The sequence below is a fragment of the Emydura macquarii genome, unplaced genomic scaffold (assembly GCF_026122565.2).
Source record: "Emydura macquarii macquarii isolate MOO-44397 ecotype Brisbane River unplaced genomic scaffold, CSIRO-AGI_Emac_v2 contig_2372, whole genome shotgun sequence".
Taxonomy (NCBI): domain Eukaryota; kingdom Metazoa; phylum Chordata; order Testudines; family Chelidae; genus Emydura; species Emydura macquarii.
Window position 1 is genome coordinate 4,096,287 of NW_027132509.1, and position 14,373 is coordinate 4,110,659.

Genomic DNA, 14,373 nt, shown 5'->3' on the forward strand with positions numbered 1-14,373 from the left:
AAGACCATACAAGGGAATAAAAAAACCACTCAAAAGAAGTCAGAAACATGAACTTTAAAAAAAAAAAAAAAAAAACCTAAATAAGAGAAAAAGATGAACGAAGGACTGTTGTAATGTTCATACTTCAATCACATTCACCTATATCTCAGGCACACAATTTGCTGTCATCTGCAGATGCCCATTGGCTCGACAGTCACTATGCAAACACTGTTATTAATAAGTACAGATTTGATTTTTAGTAATAGAAAACTTGATAAGATTGTGTGTCCAAACTGCCTTTCCATCACAATTATGAGACTCATGAACAATTTCTGCATAAAGGATGACTACAATGGGAGTCTGTCAGCATTTTGTCATGAACTCAAGGACTACACTGGGAATACCTATCAGCTTTTGAAAGCTATAAATAGCAACATCTGGAGAGAAAAATAAGGGCCTGTTTTATAATTCCGTTGGAGAACACAGGGAACTGAGCCAATTTCTGTATTGAAGTCAATGTCATAAGCCAGTGCAGAATTTGGCCCAGAAAAGTTCTGGGAGGTACCGTGGGAAAATCATAGATATTTAGTAGAAAAAAAAGTTTCTATCCATCCTAAATAATAAGTTTTGGCATATATACTTGGTGGAGCAGAAGGATTAGCAAACATCCATGTATGAAATACACTTTCAGTACAAAAAACCCACCTGTTTGCCTTGCCACCAATATATATATATATATATATATATATATTGTTTGCTAATTTGTACACTCTATAGGAAATAATGATAAAACTACTGGCCTGTAGTCTAAGTCAAAATATTTCAATGAGTTCAGCTTTGAATCTGTGAACCAGTAGCATACAGTACAATACTGGAAAACTGGAACACTTAGCACTCTGTTATTGAAAGGGGAATGCTTGCCTTAAACAGAGGGTTAGGGATGGCTATATTTAAGTTTCTATACACAGAGGGTGGTCTTTGAGAGCAAAAATTGGTACTTTAATGGTTCAGTGTGCAGAGACCCTGTTGTGCCCACTCCACTGTGTTTAATTTGTAGGGGAAGAAAATCTTGCCTTTGTTCTTCTTGATCTCTTTTTATTCCTCACAACCATCAGGGGAAAAAAGAGAGGGAAGTTAAAAGAAGTCATTAAATACTGTGAGTCTGGGCTCAATACCTCACAACTCCTATTAAAATTTGTGAGTTTTCTGGGGCCCAGTACTACTAGGATCAGGTATTGTGTTTCTGCACTGAATGGGCCAAATTCCAAACCAGAGTAATTAGCTAGAGCTCACATTTCTGACCCAGTCCTGTAAGGATTCTACTTCCATGGGATTTCAGTGTGAGCATAGGGCATTCAGGCCCACCTTTTCAAAAAAGGCCACTATTTTTGTGTGCCCAACTTGAGACACCTGGGATCTGATTTTCAAAGGTGTAAAGCATCCATGTTTCGAGTGGAGTCAATCCAAGCTGTGAGTAATCAGCAGTTCTGAAAATGAGGCTACAGTATTGCAACTTGGGCACCCAAAACTTGAGATTCTCAAAATTAACAGACACTTGAAATGCTGGCTTCATTGCCTCACAAATAGAATTGAGACCTATGTCAACAGGAATTTTGTCTGCTCACATGAGGTCTGGATTATTATTTAATATGTATATTGCATTATTGCGAAGACTACAATTAGACTCATTTGCTAGGCACTACACAAACATACATAAAGTACAGGACCAGATCCTCAGCTGTTGTAAATGGACATAGCTCCATTGACTGGAGTTATATTGATTTATACCAGCTAAGGATCTGACCCATAGCCTCTGCCCCAAATATATATATATATATATATATATATGTATATATTTTAACCCATATTTTAGTGTTGGATAAACGTTACCTGATCTTCTGGTAACACGTAAAGGTTAGTATATATTCAGACATTGTAGACACAGCTGCCAGTTAATGTATTTAAATAATCTAGCTAACCCTAACTATAAACATGTGTTTCCTAAATTTGATATTGAGAGGATTACAGCAAACTTAGAAATACTGCAGGATTTATCTGAAGAAAGATTTGAAAAGCTTGGATAAAGTACTACTACAATATAAAATGACTTAAAAGAGGAAAAGAAGGAAAAAGAGGACATTTTAAAGGGAAGCTGATAGCAACCCCTATATTTAGATTGCCAAATTTTTCATTATTAAATATTATTGCAAACTTTTTTGGAGAGGCTCTGACCCTCCAGGATTTTGAAATTCAGCTTGGAGAAAGTCTTATGGGCAAAGACGTGCCTTTTCTTTGTTCCATGATATTCTATTCAGATTTGGCTGAGACATAAACTTTTGAAAATTGCCGATTCACTTCTGTCATTTGGATTATCAGCAAAATTTTGGCAGTCTGCCAAAGTACTAACTGACCAGGACTATTCTAAAAGGCTGGACCCATGCCATTGCATTGGGTATCCCAGGAGAAGAGAGCCTATATGGGGAAGGAAGTGAGAACAGGGCCAGGTTCCCTCACTAACCTCCGTTGGACTCAGCACATGGCCACAGAGGCCTGCCACTTCCCCTGAGGGCATCACATATGGAATGAGCTCCTTCTACCTCCTGGGGAGGGTGGAGAAAGAGAGAGGCTAAGCTACCCACAGAGCCAGCATATGGCCCTAGTAGTTCATTCCCCCTTTTTCCATTCTCAGAGTTAACATCTTTATCCTTCTACCAGCTAATGTGAGTCCTTTAGCTCCAGCTGCTGTAATGCTGAAGGCTCAGGGTTCGGACTCTACTGGTGATTCACAAGGTGGGGATTGTTCAAGTTTCACATCTCAGAATTTGTTTTTACTTTTTTCCTAACCCTTCCTCTCCTCAAAAAACCCCCCAGCTTATCTACAAAAGAGCTATGTTAAAAGAATGTTATTTAGGATGCAAAGTTAAGCACTTGAAAGTTAAGAAATGTGAGAATTTAGATTGTGCAATTTTAATTCTGTCCCTTTGTATATAAGCATAATGAAACAATTTTTTATTATGTGGCCACAAACTATTTTTTCCACAGGATCCTTGCCTCATTCTGCACACAGTGCAACTGTGGACCACATCCTGTACTCTTTGCATGTCCAATATTCTCCAGGCAGTTCTGTATGCACAAGTAATTCTGATTTGGGGTCTGTTTTTTTCTTCTTCTGCTACTGTATTGTTGATTGCCTTATATAACTTCAGTAAAGCACTGGTAACTAAAAATCATTAAAAATGTATGAATAATTGTGAATGGAGTTCAGTTTGAAAGGCTTCTGGCTCACACAGCTGCAGATTGTGTGGCCTATTAAGGATTTGATAGGAAAAAGTTGCCATGGGAATTGTAAAGCATTGTTCAGAGCTGACTTCAGCTTTCATTGTTGTATTCTGATTACAGCTTTTGTTTCACTATAATGCACAGTTATTAAATGCCAGCCTGGAACAAAGATGTATTTACATGCAAGGCCTGAGTTCAAATGCATTCTATTTTTAGAGATATCACTGCTTTAAGCTAGGAAAAGCTTTTCTTTCTTATTACTTTGGATCACATTAAATATTTCAGAAATGGTGGTGTTCAGAGTAGAAACAGATTATCTTTAAAAGTAGTAAAACATAATTATTGGAAATTGTTATTGGCCACTATGACCACTGGTGTCTATTGGCTTCCAAAAGCTTTGTGATAATGTCTGAATGTAAAGCCTTCTGTATTAGAGAGAGATAGAGACACATGCACTTAATCAGACTGTTCATTCCTTAATTCTTGGCCCCTCCTATTAATATTCATGAAAAATAAGAACTCCTCAGTCACTGACACTGGAAAAAAAATCAATTTTATTGTCACTGAAAACAATAGAAGTGAGACTATTGAAATAAGATGTATTTGTATGGATGCCTGTACTATTTAGTGCTTTATAGTGTGCATAGCCAATATATTAATATGATATAAAATTAGAGTAGATTTCACAAAAGCACATAATGCGGGCACCAATCCTGCAAATGATGTCATGTAGATAGACCCCTTTAAAGTAAATATGTAGTCAATTTTGAAGTAACTGAAGTCAGTGGTTCCACATATGCACAGTGCAGAGTTGGCATACATGGGCAAAGACCCTTTTTCATTCCTGTTATATTACAATTAACATTTATGTTGCCAGATCACCTAGAGACCTCAACAAGGTTGAGACTCCATTATGATAGACACTGTTCAAATACATAATAAATGACAATCCCCTTCCCACTCCAAAAGTTTTACAATCTAAAAAACTGCAAAAGTGCTGGTTTTCTGGAGATCTCCCTGCCTCACCATATTAATTCATATAGATGTTGAAAATTAGGAAATAACTCCATGTGGGAAGATCATACATGTTCTTTCAGAATGTGTTTGGTAGCAACCTCCACTTGTAGTACTTAATATTAATATAACACTTTTTATTCTTAAAGTGCTGCATGGTATAAACATCCATTCATCCTCAGGACACCCAGGTGAAGCATCTATGTGCACTAATGGTGTGACACATGAATGGTGATAAAAATATGCTTCTTATTTTCAGGCCACAGACACATGATAAAGCTGAAAGTTATAAAAGGATATACCCCTTTACATGACAGGAAATGTAAGCACTGGCACCAATGGTTACAGTTACAGTACATATTAACCTCATTTTCTAGATGGGAAATGAGACAGAGAATTTTTAGGGGCCAGGGTCAGAGGCAAGATCATAGAGTCAATTCGGGTTTGATCCAAAGCTCATTGACTCCCATTGACTTCAGTGGGCTTTGGGTCAGACCCTATGAGAGTCACCATTAGAATGCAGGAGCTCTGGGCTTTCAGGACTATGCTTAGACCACCACGTCTTGCCCCATTTTTTTGCAGCTCTGCTTCCATTTTCATTCTGGACTGACACAATCAAATTATTTAAAACTTATTTTGTCTTCAAGATCCATCAGAGCCCAGTAATATTTAATAATCCCATTTTTCAAATTAATTTACCATTTATTTCTAAAATTACTCCCCCCCCCCCCAGCATTACAAAATTTGCTAGCAAAAATATGGAGTATGGTATACATTATATGAAATTTGGCATTCCAATCTGGCAACTGAGCCAACTCTTATGATTTTATCATGAGTCTTGTGATATTATATGTTTTTCTTCAAGCCCTGGCTCCTGGAATCAGGTAATTACATGACTATCTCTGGTTTCATTTTAAAAAAGAATGTTTATGGTCATGATGGTTGCAGAAAAAAGCCCGAAAATGTTACCAAATCCCCATAAACCAGAAGACCGATAAAAAGAACCTGAAAGATCTGTAAACCTCATGATTTTTAAGCCAGTCTTATGATTTTGGGTATAACTCATGATTTTGGAACTTCTAGGGCTAGTAGTAGTGACCACCTGAGCACTGTGATTCCATCATCCAATACTAGTAATATAGTTGATGTGTCTTCAGTGGATGGTAACCAGACTCAGATCAGAGATGTCAGGTAGGCTATACAGCATCGAAATCTGAACTGTGGCCCTACAGAGAAGTTGTGTGGCATTATGCAAAGCCCTTCCCTTAGAGGAAAGGCCCTGTGCAGCTTTCTCTATACATCTATACATCCATTAAAAAGGAGTATTTGTCACTTATTCTCATGCATGGTGCAGTACTCCTTCCAGTCCCAGCACAGAGGTGAAGCCGCAGGAAGACAATGGGTCTCAGCATGCAAGGTGTTGCCCTCATCCAATGCAGAAATGTGGCCACTTGCGTAATTTTGCTCAAGTAAGAACGTCAGTTTTCATTTAACATCACCAATTCCCTGTGGGGGAAAGCTTGAAACTGGGAACTACAACAGCTCAGCAACCTAAAGGCGAATAAAAAGCACCCAGAATTTGCTATTTTTAGACTCTCACGGTTTTCCGGCCAGTTCAGGACTTTGGAGGCCTGACTCGTGATTTTTGGACGCTAGGGACTGGCCGCTGCTAGCTGCTGTTACCAGCGCCACCGTCGCAAGCGCTTAGCCCTGTGGCACCTTCCTCAACGCACAGTGAATTCAAGTCCCAGAATGCACTGCTCCACTTTCCTTTCTAGGCTTGCCCGCCTAGAGACTACATGTCCCACGATGCTTTGCGACCTACGGCCTATCCCCTCCCGCCCTGCATGAACCGAAACCTTTAGGAGGCTTGCCCTCGCTGTGCTTCTTGGCGGCCTGATTGGAGGGGCGGCAGGGTCGGCGCGGGCCATTAGCGCATGCGCAGTGGCCGAGGTCCTGTTCTGCTCTCTTGTTGGTGAGGGTGAAACGAATAAAGTTTCTTCATTTCTTTAAAAAAAAAAAAAAAAAAAAAAAAAAAAAAAAATCAACAGCAGCAGCGAGTCAGCCGGCGGCGCTGTGCTGCGCTGGGCCGGGTCGGGCCGGGCCGCTGCGAGCTGCACTGTGCGCGGAGTGGGCGAGGCGGCGGCCGTTCTCCGAGCTACCCCCCTACCCCCGCCGTCACTGGGCTCCCTCCGGACCTGCCCCGGACTCCAGTGAGTAGCGGCCGCCCGTGAGGGGAGCGGGCTTTCCTAGTAGTCGCTCCCTAAGGGCGGGAAGAAGGGGACGGGGCTCCCGTGTGCGGGGATGTGGGCAGGGCCCGGCGCTGGGGCTCTGTGTGCGTGGAAGGCAGTGGGAGGTGGGGCGAGCCGGACGGGTGAGGGGGGGGGGCTGTGGGGTTGGGGTGTGGGGCAGAGGGGGGAGGTGTATTTGTGGGTGTGGTGCCGGGGCAGGGGCGCGGGTGGGGTGCGGTGCTGGGGCGGGCGGCTAAGGGTATTTGTGGGTATGGTGCAGGGACAGGAGTAGAGGGGCAGGGGGCATAGTGTGTGGGCGGGGACATTGGGGATGTGGTGCGGGGGCAGAGGGGTATTTGGGGGGTGTGGTGCGGGGGCAGGTGAAGGGTATTTCTGGGTACGGTGCGGGGGTGGGGCAGAGAAGTGAAGGGTCTTTGGGGGTGTAGTACCTGGGCGGGGGGGTTTGGGGATGAGGCGTGAGGGGGTACTTGAGGGTATGGTGTGGGGGCAGAGGGGTATGTGAGGGTGTGTTGAGGAGGGGGTTGAAAGGGGAGCAGAGTATGGGTGGGCTGGAGACACTCAGGTTATGGGGATACCTGTGTGTGGCTGCGGTTGTGGAGGGAGGGAATTTATTTTCACCACTCCTCAAAATATCTTATTTCACTATAAAGCCTTGTGAAGAAAGGCACTGTTTAGCTTTATGGTATGGAAAGCATTTCACGCTCACTCTATAGTCACTACTTTGGTGAACATTTTCAAAGTGACTTTACCCTGGAGAAAAATTGTGTGTGTTTATGGTATAATTAACCTGGTAAGCATTTGAGACTCAGTAACATCCCCAGAAGTAAGAGGCTGATCTCATTACCAGTAAGCTTTTTTTTTCTTCTTTGCAACTTCTGTCTTCTGAGCATGGCAGAACTCTGATCTTATCTACTTTGAAGCACAGGCTGACTGGTGTGTGTAGGGTGGGTGTGTGTGTGAGAGAGAGAGGTATGGATGTTGGGATCAACTCATGTAGCTTTTCAAAATTTTGCATATGTATTATTACATTTGCATTCAACACTGAAATCTCAAACTGCAGTTTAAAGATCAGATGAAAATTATGGTTATGACTCATTGAATTTCTAGATTGCTTTAGCTTTGAAGGATTTGGCTTTACATGAACCTGTCTTACAGTAGCAAAAAACTTTTCTTTAGTATGACTGGTAGACTGGTGAGAGAATCCTGTGGTTCTGACATGATGAATCTGGGTTGATTATTTAGCTAATCAAAATATCTTTGAATGGATGATGCAAAACTATGTTCTAATTTTATTGACAAATTAAGTTAATAAGCATATAGATTTCATTTTGTTGGAGTTTTACAATATTGTTAAGTAATCCAAATAAGCAACCAAATGACAGCCTAAATAATGTAGTACAAAGCTTTCCTAATTGGCATGTAGTAGCATTTGAAATACTTATCTGTTTTTACATTTCTGGAAAGAAAATGCTATCCCATTCAAACTATTTTTTTTCTTTCAAGGTTCCATCTACAAGAGAACCAAGCCGTGAAAGTCAAGCTTTTTTAACAGTTGAGCTTGATCTTCATTGTCCAGACACACCATTTTAGTGTAAACAATTGATTTAGATCCTATTCAGTTCCAAGTGTGGATGAGGTTTTAATAGTTATTGTGTTTATTAACATTTGATGATAGTATTGTGAAGACTGTTCATTTGCTTATCCAAAACTAAAGTTGAGGTAAAAGCATTAATTTTGGCAACTTCTCTTCGTTTAGACTTTGTCCACAAGTAACTTTATCCCAAAAGGATAGTCACTTCTGAAGATGTTAGTAAGCTGTTATATTTGTATTGAAGTCAGTTGCACCATATCTGCTTTGTCATTGGATTGAGCTCATTATATGAACTTTATAGTCCTTTTTAATGAAGAGATAAATTTCTGTTCTCTCCCTTGTTCTACACACTGCTAGATCCATATTTTATGCTAGAAGTGCTATATGCTATAGCAAAATATGCTATATTTGAACACAGTTTTGACCGAACAAGTGGAAGCAATAACTTTGCACAATTAAGTCACAATGTGAACCTGTTGGATTTGTCTATTTCCTTTTTATAGACTTGAGGTACACTTTACCATATTGCGCACAAAAAACTATCTTAACTGAGATGAAGCTTTGCTCAGTAGCTTCAAATCTTTGTTGTATGATTGAAGATAATACTGGTCTTGGTTGATTTTACTGACTGTCATAAAACTAAATTACAGTATCACACTTTCAGCGAGTGGAAGTGTGCACTTTCTTTGATTCCAAAAATCTGTCAAAGTAATGGTCTGTCAGCGATTGACTTTAATAGTAGCTTGTGATGAAAGACAGTGTATTTTCTGTAAAACTGTTTGAATAATTAGCATAATATAAAAATGCCTTTACAAAGGCTTCAGTCGAGTTGGGAGCACAATAAATTCTTGTGCTCAGTTGTCTTATAGATCTATGAGAGCACACAGTATAATTAATTCGCAATCCTTGATGTCAAATATGATCAGATATTTGCTGCCTAGAATATAAAAACTATTGTACAAAATGGAGCAAATAGTTAAAATATAGTCACTAAGGTCTAAATTATGCTGGCAATCTGGAAATAATCCATGCTTTGAGTTTTTAGAATTAAAGTACAATTGGAGACTGATGGGTATCAATCTTTTTCAAAAGTGAATTAGGTTAGATTAGACATTTAACAATAAATATCAGTATCCTAGTGACTATGGACAGACATCCCTGGTTTTAAAATACTCATATTACAATACATTTTTAATCTTAATTTATGCTTTGCACTAATATGTTTACTTTAATTTTTCATATGCAAACTGGAGAAGTCAGAAATAAACAGTTTACTATTCAAATTTAGTTTTTCAAGTGCAAGTCAGATTTTGTGTGTACAGACATTGAAATGAATGAGTATAAGAGGCATGAGCAAGGCACTATTTCCAATAATATTTTCTACTTTTAAGGAGACCTCTGAAATTAGAGTTTTGAAGAACTATTTAAAATAGCTTTTTTAAAACTTCAGTTAAGGAACTCTTGATATATGATGAAATCTAATTATTTGTATAAACATTTACATATGAATTGGTATACTATTTTGAAAAAAAAAAAAAAAGACCTTCCTGTTAGTGATTGTAAAGCACTTGGATTTTGTTACTATGAAGGAAGGAAGGAAACTTGGTTCCTTTTCTTGACATTGAGGAGTACTTTCCCCTTCAAAGGAGTTGCAGAAGCATCTAGAATGTGTAGGTGTTTCTCTAATGTTGGAGGAACTGCACTAAATTTTCTGACTGAAAGAATTACATGAGCCACTTAGTTTTGACCTAATGTTATCTGCGTGACTAGGGAGAGGTAGGCCTGGTGCACATTTGTGGCCTTTGACAGTTTAAAAAGTTTCCAAGTTGGAACTTATGCCTGACTTTGCCTTGAAAAAATCTGACTAGTTTTAGGTATTCAGGTAGAGCAGGTTGGTTCAATGGTTTGGGTGCACTTGGGAGACTGGCTCCATTCACTGATCTGCTGCAGATTTCCTGTGTGACTTGGGGCAAGCTGTTTAGTCTGTGTGCCACAGTTCCCCACCTGTAAAAGGGGGATATTCATACTTACTTACCTCAAAAGGGTGTTATGAGGGTAAATACATTACAGATTGAGATGCTCAGAAACTGTAATAAGGGGGGGCCAAATTAGTACCTTAGATTGTGGGAAGGGTGGGCCCCAGGGCGGGAGGAGTCCGTGAGGTCACAAAAATGAGGTTTGGGGACATGCCCTACTAAGGAAATGGTACCATTAAGGCTGATGGAACAGTAGAATTGGAAAGGGCACACAAGGGGGTGTGGACTGAAAATCTACAGTAGGAGGGAAGAAAATAAAAGCAAACGGTTTATAATATTATGCTAGGTAGAACTGCAATTCTATTTAAAAAAAAAAAGAGAGAGAGATGTGGTGTTCCAGTGTGTATTTGTACTATTAAATATGCTCAGTTTATAAGTAAAAATTATGCTTTTCTAATGTCCAGTCCTGCAGACTTGTTCTTGTGAGTTGCCTAGTTGTGTATCCTGAACTTTGACCTCAGAGATACTATCTATACACATTCATTTTCTTTGGCTTGTGCCTTGAGTTGACACCTGTGCAACCCTGAGAGTCCTCAGTGAGGTTGAATAGGTGTAACTGATTAGTACTTAGTAAACAAATCTGATGCACAGAAGGAATAGACTATAGCTCACTCTCTCTTAGTTATGTTTGCTCTGCAGTTTTACAGATGCTTTTAAAAAAGAGAAGAAAACACTAAAAACTCATTAACATATTCAGATCTCAATATATACACAACAATCTGAGTAAAGCAGTGGTGTTTCTTGGATCCTTTTTGCACTTGGACTGCACTTTAAATTTTAGGGTATTAAAGCTCATATTTTAGCTAAAGCAATCAGATTTGCTAGCTCTGTTGTACTGATAGCCAAAAAACTTTGAAATGAAATCTGATCTGTTGAATCCCCTCTATTTGAAAGAGTGTAGGAAGAGATCAATGTCCTCCCTCAAGACGAAAATGAATTTCAAGACCAGTGTGTTTTAGAGGTGGGTGCAATATCATATTGTACATAAACTGCTTTGGGATCTCTGTGGATTAAATGTGTTATATAAATGTAAGAGCCTTACTAATACTATAAACTAAATGTGTATGGCATACACTTGCAGAGAGCAGGGTTATCAAACTTTACAAATAGGAGCTTCAGTTGTTAAGATTCTACCTCAGGTGCAAACTGTGACCGACCTGAAATATGCCGTACATTCACATGTTAAAGAATATGCTTCAAAATAATCACATTTTCCTGGCTGCTTTGCTCCCAAACACCCACAGTCTACATTTACATCCCCAAGAAAACATGGTAATAAAATATCTTAACTTTCTCAGACAAGTAACAGAGTGCTAAGTGCTGTGTCCTATAACAGTTACTTGTCATTGTCTATTATAAAAATGAGCAATCTTCTTAAAATATTACTCTTTACAGGACACTCTGAAGTATATTTAACTCTTCTAGGGGGATATAATAAACTGTCAAATCAACTGTTCTAATAGGGAAAATTTCAAACCGTTTTTCTTATCCAGCATAAGTCAATCATATGCCTTTGTGCATTGCTTTGACATTCTTGATGCTCATATATAAAATAACTGTTTGGTGGATGTTCTAACTCAGTGGTTCCCAACACCTAGGGACCCAGGCGGAGCGCTTTGCTATGCTCCCTGCTACAGCCAGGGGAAGGGGAGCACTGATCTCCTGTGTCCCCCTGGCTGCAGTAGGGAGCCTGCACCGGTCTTGTAGCCCCGCGGCAACACGCTCCGCCTGGATCCCTAGGCAGCGGATCCCTTCTGCAGCCACTGGGAGGGGAGTGGTGGGCCACTTTGAAAGACCCCACTGGTTGGGAACCACTGTTCTAACTATTACCTTAGCTCATTCTTCTTGGTGTATGAATTCTCATTTTGGCAGGGGCTAAAAAATGTTACCTTAACTGTTCTTTAAGAATTTTCAAGCTAATTCAGTTTATACACAGTTAAATCGGTTTTGCGGTCAGCAGTATTTTCATACTGTGTAACCAACTCTGTACCTATTTCAGTTCTTTCAGACTAGATGAGTTCATTATTTTGTGGGGTTTTCTGTTTTTCACCAAATGCCAAATGTTTATTTTATTATGGGTGTCTCAGAGAAGGAAACTGACTTGTGAATTTAATGGGGAGGAAATCTGATCATGGTTGAAGGGAGCTTGGATTCCTCATCCCCAGCATGTGCTTAAAAATGAAGAGGTATGAGCCAATGTAACTATGGAGTGATCTAAATCAGTGTTTCTCAACGACTGGTCCATGGACTGTCGCTGGTCTCTGAGTTCTCCCTGACACAGTTTAGAAAAGCAGCAAGCCAGTCACTGGCATCAAAAAAGTTGAGAAACACTGCTCTAAATAGCATGAGGTGGGTCAGGCCAGATTATTACTTCTATGAACTTTATTACTGTAGTATTTGAGGTGATGGTAACATGACTTCACAAGCTAGCCAGAACTAGGATGAGACCAGTATTTTCTAGGAATAGTTGGAGGTTCTGGCCCATGCTCTAATACTAGGAAGTCCCACAGTTAGAACCACCTTTTGGCTACAAGTGTACATAAGTAGAGCCTTCTTTATTTTTGATAAGTGTTCATTTTATTTTTTGGAAACTTTTTGCTTTATCCATTAAAATAATTTATTTCCCTGTTACATTTACATTAATAAAATACCTCCGTCTGTATACAAATAAATGAATAAATTCCAATTTATCAATACTGTACTAGTTTTTCTTAAGCATTATGCATTATTCCATGTCTTGACGCTCACCAACCCCTACCATAGTTAGCCATCCCAAAATACTCTGGACAGGTCAGTTCCCCCCTTGGGGATTATCTGGGACTTGTAGTGTCAGATAAATTTCACTTCTCTGTCCCCATTCAGTGATACAAACTCCATGGAACATTGTGAATATTCCCAACTTCGGCTTCTTCATTCTCCAGTTCCCCACTCTATGTCCCTAGGGACCCAACCCCAGACATTATCCTCCCTTACACATTTCTCCCTTCGCCCATCCTTTGAGCCTTATCCCCCATAAACTCCCATTAGCCACAAAAACCCATCTTCTAGCCCCTTTAAATATTCTCCATCCCCCCTCTAACTCTCTTTCCTTAGTGGGGTGGGAGGCCTGGGGGGGATCCTGGCCTGAAGGTGTGGGAGACCTTGGGGGGATGGAGGGAGGTAATGAGGTTAGTGAGCCTGCCCCACACTCCCCCCACGGTGTCTGCTTCTGTCTCCTAGATCTGAGCCCAGCTCACTACTTCCAGCTTTGCCACCTGGTGCCCAGGGTTCCAGCGCCACTCAGATTTGGTCCAGCCATTCCTCAGTCAGGGCAGAGAGGTAGCCAGGACAAATTAGAGTAAATTGTGCTGTGACCCCATGTGCCAGATTGCAAAGGCTGGAGCTGGAATCGTGGACCAGCTCCATGGGACAGGAGCTGCTACTGCAGGTTGAGTTTTTTGTTTCATGTAGTTTGTTCTGTTTCATTATTTTGTGGTGTTCCCCATTTGTGAAATATATGGGGCACTATGTATAAAGATAGCTTTTAAATACCTATTCTAAGGTCAGTGTAGACAGGAACTTTTTAGTTTGCTATATTGTCAGTGCCAAAGTCCTGTACTCAAGTATCTTGTAATATGTATAAGATATTAATAACTCATTGATATTGATAACAAAAATATATAAAAACACCAGACAGGTTGGGTTTACTGGAACTGTAAATTGTTTAGTTCTAATTTTAGAATGTGTTTTAAATTGTCCTGCTTTTAGACCCTACCTTTATAGTAATTCCATTAAAGCACATGTACATGAATTGAAAACTTAAATATTTTATATAGGATCAAAGGTACTGTTTATTAGGACCAGTTGGCTTTTATCTTTCACTTTCCCAACTCTCCTCAATCCCTTGCCGTCTCTTTCCCCATGTCTTTCTGCTCAGGTTGCTTTCAACAAAAGGTAAGTGTAATTTTCTCTTCTGTAATTCAGTTGCCTTGAGTGTTGTCCTTTTCCTTGTGTTTTCAAATAACAGTTCTTGGTTTTGTTTGGGTGGTTCTTCTACCTGCCCACATCTTCAGCAGCAGCTTTCTGGAGCTCTGCTTCCTAGCATGGATAAAAATCATGACTAAAATTTTTAATTTAAATTATGATTTAAATTCAGATTTTTTAAAATTTAAATCAAATTACTTATTTACATATTGCTAGTTCTTTACTTCCCATTTTATGATCTTAAATTGTCAAAGTGGAT

The 14,373-nt window shown here is 39.8% G+C and overlaps 1 protein-coding gene across 6 annotated transcripts in view; it reads left to right on the forward strand.

Moving 5' to 3' along the window:
- Positions 1 to 6,170: 6,170 nt before the first annotated feature.
- The window catches only part of PLEKHA1 (pleckstrin homology domain containing A1), a 72,252-nt gene continuing 64,049 nt past the window's right edge, over positions 6,171 to 14,373 (forward strand). For all 6 annotated transcript variants that reach the window (XR_010922192.1, XR_010922191.1, XM_067561356.1 and 3 more), the window contains exon 1: positions 6,171 to 6,485. The gene's annotated coding sequence lies outside the window, so the exon portion shown is untranslated. The remainder of the gene's footprint in view (positions 6,486 to 14,373) is intronic.